General features: G+C 36.2%; 1 non-coding gene across 1 annotated transcript; it reads left to right on the top strand.

The window, feature by feature from the left end:
- Nucleotides 1-2,588: 2,588 nt before the first annotated feature.
- LOC112745367 (small nucleolar RNA R71) lies at nt 2,589-2,692 on the top strand. Its single transcript, XR_003173299.1, has one exon. It is a non-coding gene; the product is annotated as a small nucleolar RNA R71 (small nucleolar RNA).
- The last annotated feature ends 10,718 nt before the right edge of the window (nt 2,693-13,410 follow it).

Consider the following 13,410-nt stretch of genomic DNA (forward strand, 5'->3'; position numbering starts at 1 on the left):
AAAGTACAAAGAAAGGAAAGAGTGGAAGAAGAAGAAATGGAGGAGATGGAGGGTTGGTGTAGGTTCGGCCAAGGTGGGTTGTAGTGTGTATGTTGTGTGAAATTGAAGGTAGTGAGGAGGGGTATTTATAGTGTAAGAGAGGGGGGTTTCGGTCATGAAGGGAAGGGTTTGGGAGGGAAATGATTTGAATTTGAATGGTGAGGTTGGTGGGTTTTATGATGGATGGATGTGAGTGGTGAAGAGAGTATGGAGAAGAGGGTAAGATTTGATAGGTGAATGGTGTTTGGGGAAGAGGTATTGAGGTGATTGGTCAATAGTGTTTGGGGAAGAGTGTTATGGAAAGGTGTGAAGAGGAGAGAAGAAGAAGTGGGGTAGGTGGGGATCCTGTGGAGTCCATAGATCCTGAGGTGTCAAGGAATTCAAGTCCCTGCACCATCCTGGCATTCAAACGCCCATTCTGTGCCAAATCTAGCGTTTAACGCCAGCTCTGCTACCTTTCCTGGCATTAAACGCCAGTCCTGCTACCTTTCCTGGCGTTAAATGCCACTCTGCTACCCATTTCTGGCGTTAAACGCCAGCCAGATGCCCATTTCTGGCGTTTAACGCCAGCCTGTGCCAAACATCCCTTTCTGGCGTTAAACGCCCAGAGTGCTACCTATTCTGGCATTTAACGCCTAGAATGCTGCCAGGCTGGGCGTTAAATGCCCATTCTGCTATCCTTACTGGTGTTTAAACGCCAGTAAGCCTGTCCTCCAGGGTGTGCTATTTTTGATGCTGTTTTTCATTTTGTTTTTGATTTTTTTGTTATTTTTGTGACTTCACATGATCATCAACCTAAGAAAAACATAAAATAACAATGGAAAATAAATAAATATAATTAAATAACATTGGGTTGCCTCCCAATAAGCGCTTCTTTAATGTCAATAGCTTGACAGTGAAGCTCTTAGAGAGCTTCACAGAGACTCGGAGCTTGATGTTGACCTCTCAACACCAAACTTAGAAGTTGAGTGTGGGGGCTCTGTTTGACTCTGTATTGAGAGAAGCTTTTCATGCTTCCTCTCCATGGTTATAGAAGAAGATCCTTGAGCCTTAAACACAAGGTTGTCCTCATTCAATTGAAGGACTAACTCTCCTCTGTTCACATCTATCACAGGTCTTGCTGTGGCTAGGAAGGGTCTTCCAAGGATGATGGATTCATCCTCTTCCTTCCCATATATAGGATTATGAAATCAGCAGGGATGTACAGGCCTTCAACCTTCACCAAGACATCCTCTACAAGTTCATAAGTCTGTTTTCTTGAATTGTCTGCCATCTTTAGTGAGATTCTTGCAGCTTGCACCTCAAAGATCCCTAGTTTCTCCATTACAGAGAGGAGCATGATGTTTATACTTGATCCCAGGTCACACAGAGCCTTTTCAAAGGTCATGGTGCCTATGGTACAAGGTATTAAGAACTTTTCCCGATCCTGTTTCTTCTGAGGTAATTTCAATTGAACCAGATCATTTACTTCTTTGATGAGCAATGGAGGTTTATCCTCCCAAGTCTCATTACCAACTAACTTGGCATTCAGTTTCATGATTGCTCTTAGATGTTGAGCAACTTGCTCTTCAATAATATCTTCATCTTCTTCAGAGGAAGAATACTCATTAGAGCTCATGAATGGCAACAGTAAGTTCAGTGGAATCTTTATGGTCTCTGTATGAGCCTCAGATTCCTTTGGTTCCTCATTAGGGAACTCCTGAGTGGCCAGTAGACGTCCATTGAGGTCTTCCTCAATGGAATTCACTGCCTCTCCCTCCTCTATAGGTTCGGCCGTGTGGGGTATGTTGATGACCTTGCACTCTCTTTTTGGATTCTCTTCTGTATTGCTTGGGAGAGTACTAGGAGGGAGTTCAGTAACTCTTTTACTCAGCTGACCCACTTGTGCCTCCAAATTTCTAATGGAGGACCTTGCTTCAGTCATGAAACTAAGAGTGGTCTTAGATAGATCAGAGACTACAGTTGCTAAGTCAGAGTGGCTCTGCTTAGAATTCTCTGTCTGTTACTGAGAAGATGATGGAAAAGGTTTGTTATTGCCAAACCGTGCTCTCCTACCATTATTATTATTGAAGCCTTGATTAGGCTTCTGTTGATCCTTCCATGAGAGATTAGGATGATTCCTCCATGAAGGATTATAGGTGTTTCCATAGGATTCTCCCATGTAATTCACCTCTGCCATTGCAGGATTCTCAGGGTCATAGGCTTCTTCTTCAGAAGAAGCCTCCTTAGTACTGCTTGTTGCAGCTTACATTCCAGACAGACTCTGAGAAACCATATTGACTTGCTGAGTCAATATTTTATTCTGAGCCAATATGGTATTCAGAGTATCAATCTCCAGGACTCCTTTCTTCTGAGTTGTCCCATTATTCACAGGATTCCTTTCAGAAGTGTACATGAATTGGTTATTTGCAACCATTTCAATGAGTTCCTGGGCTTTTTCAGGCGTCTTCTTCAGATGAAGAGATCCACCAGCAGAGTTGTCCAATGACATCTTGGACAATTCATACAGACCATCATAGAATATGCATATGATGCTCCATTCTGAAAGCATGCCTGAAGGACACCTTCTTATCAATTGCTTGTATCTTTCCCAAGCTTCATAGAAGGATTCACCTTCCTTCTGTCTGAAGGTTTAGACTTCCACTCTAAGCTTGCTCAACTTTTAAGGTGGAAAGAATTTGGCCAAGAAGGCATTGACCAGCTTTTCCCAAGAGTTCAGGCTGTCTTTAGGTTGTGACTCCAACCATGTCCTAGCTCTATCTCTTACAACAAAGGGAAAAAGCATAAGTCTGTAGACCTCAGGATTGACCCCATTGGTCTTAACAGTGTCACAGATTTGCAAGAATTTAGCTAAGAACTGATGAGGATCTTCCAATGGAAGTCCATGAAACTTGCAATTCTGCTGCATCAGAGAAACTAATTGAGACTTAAGCTCAAAGTTGTTTGCTCCAATTGCAGGAATTGAGATGCTTCTTCCACAGAAGTCAGAAGAGGGTGCAATAAAGTCCCCAAGCATCTTCCTTGCATCTCCACCATTGTTGTTGGGTTCGGTCATCTCTTCTTCTTTTTCGAAAAATTCTGTCAGGTCCTCTCGAGAGTGTTGTACTTTAGCTTCTCTTAGCTTCCTCTTTAGAGTCCTTTCAGGTTCAGGATCAGCTTCAACAAGAATGTTCTTATCCTTGTTCCTACTCATATGAAAAAAAAAAGAGAACAGAAAAACAATAGGAATCCTCTATGTCACAGTATAGAGATTCCTTATGTGAGTAGAAGAAGAAAAGAATAGAAGAATGAGAAAAGAGAAATTCGAACACAGAGGGGGAGAGAGGGTTCGAATTTTAAGAAGAAGAGAAGTGTTAGTGATTAAACAAATAAATAAATAGAAAGAGATGAGAGAGAGGAAGAATTCGAAATTTAAATTAAAATAAAAGGAAAATATTTTTGTTTTTATTTTAATTATTGTTTAGTATTCAAAAATTAAGAGAAGAAACGAAATAAAAATTGAAAAAGATAGGAAATAGTAATTAATTTATTTAGTTTTCAAATTTTAGGGAAAAGATATGATTGAAATAGAAAACTTTTAAAATCAAACAAAATGTCAAGTAGTTAATTGAAAAAGATTTGAAAATCAATTTTGAAAAGATAAGAAGTTAGAAAAGATTTTGAAATTAAGTTTTGAAAAAGATATGATTGAAGTAGAAAAAGATATGATTGAAAATCATTTTGAAAAAGATTTGAATTGGAAATTAAAAAGATTTGATTTTGAAAATTAAAGTTGATTACTTGACTAACAAGAAACTAAAAGATATGATTTTAGAATTTAAAGATTGATCCTTTCTTAATAGGCAAGTAACAACTTGAAAATTTTTGAATCTAAACATTAAATGTTATCATTAATTTTGAAAATATGAAATAAAAACAAGAAAAAGATTTTAAAAATCAAATTTTTAGAATTTTCGAAAATATTGAAAAAAATGAAAAAGATTTGATTTTTGGAAAAGATTTGAAAAAGATAGAATGTTTAATTTGAAACTTTGACTTGACTAATAAGAAATAACTAAATTTTAAAATTTTATGACTAAATCAATTCAAATTTTCAAAATTTATGAGTGAAATAAGGGAAAGATAATTTTTTATTTTTGAATTTTTGATGAGAAAAGAGAAAAACATAAAAATGATGCAAACCACAAGAAATTAAGATCAAAACTAATAATGCATGTAAGAACACTTTGAATGTCAAGATGAACACCAAGAACACTTTGAAGATCATGATGAACATCAAGAACTTATTTTTGAAAATTTTTAAGAAAAGAAAAACATGCAAGACACCAAACTTAAAAATTTTTAAACCTTAAACACTAATAATTCAAAAATGCATATGAAAAACAAGAAAAGACACTAAACAAGAAAATGCAAAGATCAAACAAAGAAATTCATCAAGAACAACTTGAAGATCATGAAGAACAAAACTCAATGCATGAATTTTTTTTTCGAAAATTTTTAAGATAATTTAAAAATATGCAATTGACACTAAACTTAAAATTGGACACTAGACTCAAACAAGAAATACAAAATTTTTTGTTTTTATGATTTTATTAAAATTTTTTTGGTATTTTTCAAAAATTAGTTTGGAAAAAGAAAAATAAATCAATCCAAAAATTTTTAATAGGAATTCCAGGAATCATGCAATGCTAGTCTAAAGCTTTAGTCTAAAAAGATTAGACATGGCTAGCCAAGCTTCAGCAGAACATTACATACAACAGCTAAATTGATGAGAAAGACAAAGAAGCTCTTCTAAGGATAAGTGAAACCTCGGTCCAAAAGATTAGACATGGCTTAACAGCCAGCCAGGATTCAACATATCTCATGAAACTCTAAAATTCATTCTTAAAAATTCTGAAGAACATATATTTTTATTATTATTAAAAAATTTTTTTGAATTTTTCGAAAATAAAAAGCTTAAAATTAAAATAAAATTACCTAATCTGAGCAACAAGATGAACCGTCAGTTGTCCAAACTCGAACAATCCCCGGCAACGGCACCAAAAACTTGGTGCACAAAATTGTGATCTCTAACAATGGCGCCCAAAACTTGGTACGCACAATCTTAATTTCAACTCTTTTTCAGAACTCCGCACAACTAACCAGCAAGTGCACTCGGTTGTCCAAGTAATAAACCTTACGTGAGTAAAGGTCGATCCCACGGAGATTGTTGGTTTGAAGCAAGCTATGGTCATCCTTGTAAATCTCAGTGAGGTGGATTCAAATGGTTGTAAGGTTTTGATAATTAAAAGATAAATAAAATATAAAATAGGATAGAAATACTTATGTAATTCATAGGTAGGAATTTCAGATAAGCGTCTGGAGATGCTTTGTTGCTTCAGAACCTCTGCTTTCCTATTGCCTTCTTCCAACCATGTGTTACCTCCTTCCATGGTAAGCTGTATGATCCTCTCGGATGAAAACAAATCCTTCTGCGCTGTCACCGCAGGGCTAATCATTTGTCGGTTCCCGCTAGCGTCGGAATAGGACCATTGTCCTTTTGCACACTGTAACTTGTGCCCTACATTCGCAGGTTTGAAGCTCGTCACAGTCATCCCTTCCCAGATCCTACTCGGAATACCACAGACAAGGTTTAGACTTTCCGGATCCCTAGGAATACCACAGACAAGGTTTAGACTTTCCAGATCCCGGATCCTACTCGGAATACCACAGACAAGGTTTAGACTTTCTGGATCCCAGGAATGCTGCCTTTATTCTAGCCTATACCACAAAGGTTATAATCTTAGATTAGAAACCCAAGAGAATATACTCCAGCTGTCGTCCAATGACTATGTTGAACATCATGTAGATCGCTTTGTGGTTGTTAGGCACGCGACTTTGGCTAAGCGAGTAACAAAGATTGGGTGATTGTCACGGGTCACCCCTTCATTCTGACTTAACTGAATTAAGTATGAGAGTATATCTTGGAAAAGAAGTAGGCGTGAATTGAATAGAAAACGGTAGTAATTGCATTAATTCATGAAGAAAAGCAAAGCTCCACACCTTAATCTATGGGGTGTAGAAACTCCACCGTTGAAAATACATAAGTGAAAGGTCTAGGCATGGCCGTGAGGCCAGCCCCTAAACGTGTACAATACAAAATGTAAAAATGTCATTCTCTTTTTTTTAAAACAAATCTTTAAAAGTAGTTTTTATACTAAACCAGTAACCTAGGTTTACAGAAAATGAGTAACTAAGTGCAGATAGTGCAGAAATATACTTCTGGGGCCTACTTGGTGTGTGCTTGGGCTGAGAATTGAAGCTTTTTCATGCTTAGGCTGTTTCTGGAGTTAAACGCCAGCTTTGGTGCCAGTTTGGGCGTTTAACTCCAATTCTGGTGCCAGTTTGGGCATTTTACACCAGACTATTTTAGGCTGATTTTGAACGCCAGTTTGGGCCATCAAATATCGAGCAAAGTATGGACTATTATATATTTCTGGAAAGTCCAAGATGTCTACTTTCCAACGCAATTGAGAGCGCGCCAATTGGGCTTCTGTAGCTCCAAAAAATCCATTTCGAGTGGAGGGAGGTCAGAATCCAACAGCATCTGCAGTCCTTTTTCAGCCTCTGAATCAGATTTTTGCTCAGGTCCCTCAATTTCAGCCAGAAAATACCTGAAATTACAGAAAAACACACAAAATCATAGTAAAGTCCAGAAATATAATTTTTGAATAAAAACTAATAAAAAATATAATAAAAAGTAACTAAAATATGCTAAAAACTATGTAAAAATAATGCCAAAAAGGGTATAAATTATCCGCTCATCAAAATGCAGTCTTCACATCAAGCTGCTAAACCTCTAAATTCAAGCTAGCCACCAATCCAAGCACAACTCGAATAGAGGAAATCTTCACAACTGGAGAGAAAATCTCCTCAAAATCAATACCTTTCTTTTGCTCAAAGCATTTTACAACCAATCGAGCTTTGTACCTTGGTCATGAGACATTTTCATCCGCTTTCAACTTGAACACCCATTTATTCTTGAATGCTCTCTTACCCTTCAGTAACTTCACCAATTCAAAAGTATGATTCTCATACAAGGATTTCATTTCTTCTTGCATGGCCTTCAACCAATCTTCCTTATGCTCATCAGACATGGCCTCCTGGTAGCTCTCTGGCTCCCCAGTCTCAGTGTTTATCACATACTCATGAGGAGAGTATTTCTGAGAAGGATGACGCTCTCTAATAGATCTTCTCAATTCAGGCTCAACTAGTGGTTCAGGTGGAACTTCAACATCTGGCACCTCAGGTTGAGGTGTAGGTTCATCATGCAAATCATCACCAACATTATCAACTTGTACATCTCCCCCATCAACAGGAGGTCTAATGGAAGGACCAGGTTCATCATTAGCAGAACGTCTAACAGTTACTGTTAGCTTATCTATCTTTTCAAGATCTTCAATAGTTTGGTCTTCAAGAAAAATCATGTCTCGGCTTCTAATTATCTTCTTGCTCACCGGATCCCATAATCTGTAACCAAAGTCTTCGTGACCATAACCCATGAAGATACACTGCTTTGACTTCCCATCAAGTTTAGACCTTTCATCTCTTGGAATGTGAACAAAAGCCCTACAGCCAAACACTCGCAAGTGACTATAGGAGACATCTTTCTCTCTCCAAACTTTCTCTGGAACATCACCATTAAGTGGAACTGAAGGAGAAAGATTGATCAAATCTACTGCAGTCCTCATTGCTTCACCCCAAAAGAATTTATGCAACTTTGCATGAGAGAGCATACACCTGACTCTATCATTGATAGTGCGATTCATTCTCTCAACAACTCCATTATGTTGAGGAGTCTTAGGAACCGTCTTCTCGAGCTTGATCCCATGTCCTTTACAATACTCTTCAAATGGACCCCTGTATTCACCACCATTATCTGCTCGAATACATTTCAAATTTCTTTCTGTTTCTCTTTCAACACTTGCATGAAAGTGTTTGAAGATACCGAGCACCTGGTCTTTAGACTTCAAAATAAAAGCCCACACTTTTTGAGAATAATCATCAATAAAAGTAACAAAATATGATGCACCACCTAGTGTCTTAGCATTTATAGTGCAAACATCAGTGTGAACTAAATCTAGAACATGTGACCTCCTATGAGGTCCAGAATTATGAAATGATACTCTAGCATGCTTTCCAACAAAACAATGAGTGCAAGTATTTAAAGTTGTACCTTTCACTGGAAGTGAGTGCTTCTTGGCTAAGACGCTTAGTCCTTTCTCGCTCAAGTGAGACGTATGTGCCACAAATCAGAAGAGGAATCATCAGCTACATTCACATCTTTTATGCACAACTTTGCTTGCAACTGGTAGAGAGTAGTGAGACTGTTGTCTTCTCTAGCAATAATGAGAGCCCTTTGGTAATCTTACATTTTTCACTACCAAAAGAAGTGCAATATCCCTCTTGATCCAATGCCTTCACTGAAATAAGATTGAATCGCATATCTGGCGCGTGCCTAACATTCTTCAACTACAACTTGCATCCCATGTTGGTTTCAAGCCACATATCACCCATACCAATGATATCACACACTCCTTTATCTCCCAATTTGATCTTGCCAAAATTTCCAACAGTATAAGAAGTGAAAAATTCACGCTTCGGAGTGATATGACATAAAGCACCAGAGTCCATAATCCAAGTGGAATCATCACAGACAAGATTCACATAATTTTCATCATATGTAATAAGAACATCTTCATAAACAATAGCAGCAGTCTCTTTATCACTATCTTTACCTTTGTCATCGTTTCTTCCCCTTGATTGTTCTCTTTTCAAGAACCTACAATACCTCTTGATATGCCCCGGCTTGCCACAATGGTGACAAATAAACTCCTTTCTTGGCTTGTACTTTTCTCTTGACTTGCTTCGACTCTCTGACTTGTTGGAACTGTGAGGTTTTCTACTTTGACTTCTCCCCCGTGACTCTGAAATAAGTGCTTCTGACTGGGAGGAGGCATTAGTCAAACCTCGCTCTTTTCTTTTGGCTTCTTCATCCAACATGCTCTCTTTAATCATTGCTAACGTCAACTTTCCATTTGGAGCTGAGTTAGTCAGTGTCACAACCAAAACTTCCCAACTATCAGGTAAAGAGCTCAACAACAACAAGGCTTGCAACTTATCATTCAAAGTGATTTCATTATTTGTCAGTTGGTTCATTGTCTCCTGAAAAATACTCAAGTGCTCCGGCATTGATTTACCTTTAACATACTTCATATTGACAAGCTTCCTGATCAAGAATGCTTTGTTTTGCACATTCTTCCTCTCATATAACTCCTTCAATTTGTTCCACATCTTCTCGGCATTCGTTTCGGTGTCAACATGTGGATACACGCTAAGATCAAGCCACTGCCTAATCAAAGTAACTGCCTTCCGATTCAGCTTCTTCCATTCAACATCAAATTTAGTACCTTTAGATTTATCTCCCTCCACATGATCATACAAATCCTTGCTATACAGCATATCTTCCATGAGGATCTTCCAAATTGAATAATTTTGGGAATTTAATTTGACCATATTCGGTCCATGAGTATTTTCCTCCATTTAATCAGCACAGAGACAAACAACCAAAGCTCTAGATACCACTTTGTTGGGAAAAACTCAACACAGGTTCAAAATAAGAACCTGTCTAACAGCAGAAGCACTAAAAAATAATTTTCCCACAATCTGTGCGATTAAATAGGCAATACCAAAGATACTCCAAGCAACAATTATAATGGCAGAAATTAAATAATCAGACACAAGAATTTTAACGTAGAAAAACCTCCAAAAGAGGGACAAAAAACCCACCGGACCTAGTCCAGAAAAATCTTCCACTATCAGAATAATGGGTACACAAACAGTCTTCCTAGTAACACTAGGGCATCTCAACAATCAATAAAATACATCATCAAAACTGATGGAATCAACATAAATCCTCCACAAAGTGGGTATCTCAAAGCAGGCAAAAGAGAAGGAAATACAACTAGCAAGTTATATCCTAATGTTCATCACTACACCAGGAATAATATACTAAAATTTCATAAAAAAATGGAGCAAGTTTACCAGGTCAATGTGATCAAAGTTGACATGCCCTTTTCCCCCAAATTTTCTTCTTCTCTCGACGCCGAAACCCTCGTTCTTTTCTTTCATTCAAATGAATGAATCCCTCTGTCTCTCTCTTCCTCGTGGCTATTAGGCACTTTCTTTTTATTTTCATTTGTTTCCCTTTTTTGTTTTAAAAGTTGTGGGCCCCACTTGGTTGGGGACCCACCAACAGTTTTATATGCATTGAGAAACGGGAGTTTGAATCAAGGCACTCTTTTTAAATTTATTTGCGTTATTGATTAAGCAGGACATTTTTTCAATTTAGTCTCTTACAACTGCAGAAGATAAAAGAGGAAGAAATAGACACGATACTAGTATATATCCTGGTTTAATCTCGATGTGCAATAAGGTCTACGTCCAATCTCCACTATAATTATAGTAGAATTTTACTATAACAATCTCGAGATTACAATCATTAATTTCAAGACAAAGACAAAAACGAACAAATCATACCAGTTTAACGCCAAGACAAACAAAACATTATACCATGCTTCACAAAATAATTCCCAGACTGAACAAACTCTCCAAAACAAAATAAACCAAGACAGGAACAAACTAAAATTATGTTGTATTTTCTTTCTAATTTATCTCTTATCGTTCATAGGCTTTTTTAAAATATTCTCTCAAATGATCATATGCCTTATTCTTAGTATTAAGAAAACTCAAAAACTGAATATCAAATACAAACTAAAGTGAAGAAGAGAGGCACTCAATTCTGATGTTAGATTTTTGAATTGTTCTCCCTTAGTCTCTTCAAAATTGATTCTATTTTTTATATCTAAACCTTGGCTCTTTTTTAACTATTGCAGCAAATAATTCTCCATAAAGACTTGATTCTTTTTTTTTCTTTGGGCAGTTGCAAATTTTTTTTCATAATTTCTTCAAATATTGCTCTTAATAGTTGATTCTTTCTAAAACAAATTAGCATTAATATTAATCCAAAATCTAAAACTTTTTAGCACAATCAATCAAAACATAATTCATTAATTATTTAAATTAAATTATTATTTGTCATCACAATAAATTATAAAATCTTTTTCGGACTTAACAAAGTTTAAATAAACAATATGACTTTTGGTCATCACTCATCACAATATCTCCAATTGAAAATGTATGTATGTCTTCAAAACTTTAAAATAGCCGCCTATATTGATAGGGTAAAGTTAAGTTTTTTTGGTGGGAAATCAATCTTAAATGTTGACCATCTCAAATTTCTAAACTCTTAATAATTATAAACTGATGAAAATTTAATATTTTTAGGCTATATTAAAACTAAGTCTAAACTAAATTTAGAGTTTAGACTAAGCCTAATCAATGAGTTAAATCAAAGAAGAGAGAAAACACCATAAAGTGACGATAGAGCACAACAACGGTGATGAGCACATTAACGACAACAAAAGAAGATCAACTATGAAAATCAAACGACAATAACCGATCAATAATGGCACGAGAATAGATTAACAGCGGATAGTATGACAACAGTGGCAAAACTAGAGGGGACAACTAGAGATGTCAATAGGGCGGGTAGAAGCAGGAGTGCCTCCCTGCTCCATATTCTACTTACTTTTACTTTATTTTAATTTTGTCCTATAAAATTTTGTTTTATATTAAATATATCTCTAACAATTAATTTTTTAAAAAGGTTAAAACTAATTTAGCTACAATTTCATAAGAATAATTTTCAATACAAATAAATCAAACATAAAATTCTATCACTAGCTCTTCTTTATCAAGCATTATTGATAGATTAGTTTTAAGTTTCCAAAAAATTTAACTGTTAGAATAAATTCGATACAAATTAAAAAAATTTGGAATAAAATTTATAGATATTTTAAAAATTTTGACAGATTCAAAAACAAAAAATATATTTTATTATTATTTTTATTATATATGTCAGCATATTTTTATATGTTTGAACAAAATTTTTATACTAAAATGTTTATTATACGATTATCTGAATATGTTTTTTTATTCTTTATTTTTAAAAATATTTTCATTTTCAAAATTTTTTCCCTCAATTTCTTCCCTACTTTTCTCTAGGATTTTTTATTCAAATTATTTAAATATAATATTTATGAAAATGTGTAATCTATAACTTATTTATGTTTATCCGCAAACAGTCATATTCTGGATACAATGTCTAAAAGCACGTTAAACAAACATCCAAAGTATATATACTATATCCTAGATATAAAACACAGAAGCAAAGCACAACTCGTAAGACCCCAAATTTTTAAAAATTAAATAATAAATTATTTATGATTTATTATATTTAGTTAAAATTATATTTTTAGAGATTTTTATCTATAAATCGGACAATTTCTTATTTATAATTTTGAGTTTTAGTAATTGAAAAATAATGAGAATTTTATGTTCTTTAATTTGAATATTCAGACTTTAATTGATGATAAAATGGTATTTCAAAGATAATTATTTTGTATTTAATTTGATTTTAAATTATTACTCTATCATTTGATTTTTAATAAAATTACTACACTACCGTTACCCCTTTTTAATTTAAAGAAACCCTATCCTAAAACTACCTACACACTCTCATTAACCCTAATTCAAACACTCAGCCGCTACCCCTTTTTTCCCCTTAGCACCATAATCCTCACCATCATCCTCACACACAAAAAAAATGCACCCACACCCATGGAGAAGAGAGAGAGCGGAGAAGAAGAAGATGGAGACGGCGCCGGTGGGTGTCACTGCCACCGCTGCCGTCGACACTGCTGCAGAAAGGAGAAGACGAGGACAACGTGACAAGGGGAGAGAGAGTAAGATATATATATATATATATATATATGTAGAGAGAGAGAAAGAGAACGTGTCATCGCGTCTCGTTGCCGCCAGCACCATCAAGCCCTGTCGCCATGTACATTGTCGCCCCCTAGAGTCGTGGAGTTTGTTGCCATTGTTGAGAGAGAGGAGAGAGCTCGAGAGAGGGAGGCAGAACGTGAGGAAGCCGCCACCGTCACCGTCGCGAGAAGCTGCCACCATCACTATCGCGGGTGTGGGGGACCGTCGCCTTCGTTGGTGGGGTCAGACCCATCACTAAACTAGGCTGAGGGAGCAGAAGACGCGATGGAAGGGGAGCCGTTCACCACCGCCATTGCTGCAACTACGTTACCACGCCTCTGTCGCAGAAAAACAACATTGTGGCCGCTGAGAAACGTTGTTGGAGTCAACCATTGGAGCTGCAATTACTCTGTTCTTGGTTTTTTTTGGTACAGTAAGTTGGTT

The sequence above is a fragment of the Arachis hypogaea genome, chromosome 14, assembly GCF_003086295.3.
Source record: "Arachis hypogaea cultivar Tifrunner chromosome 14, arahy.Tifrunner.gnm2.J5K5, whole genome shotgun sequence".
In the NCBI taxonomy this organism is placed as follows: Eukaryota; Viridiplantae; Streptophyta; class Magnoliopsida; order Fabales; family Fabaceae; genus Arachis; species Arachis hypogaea.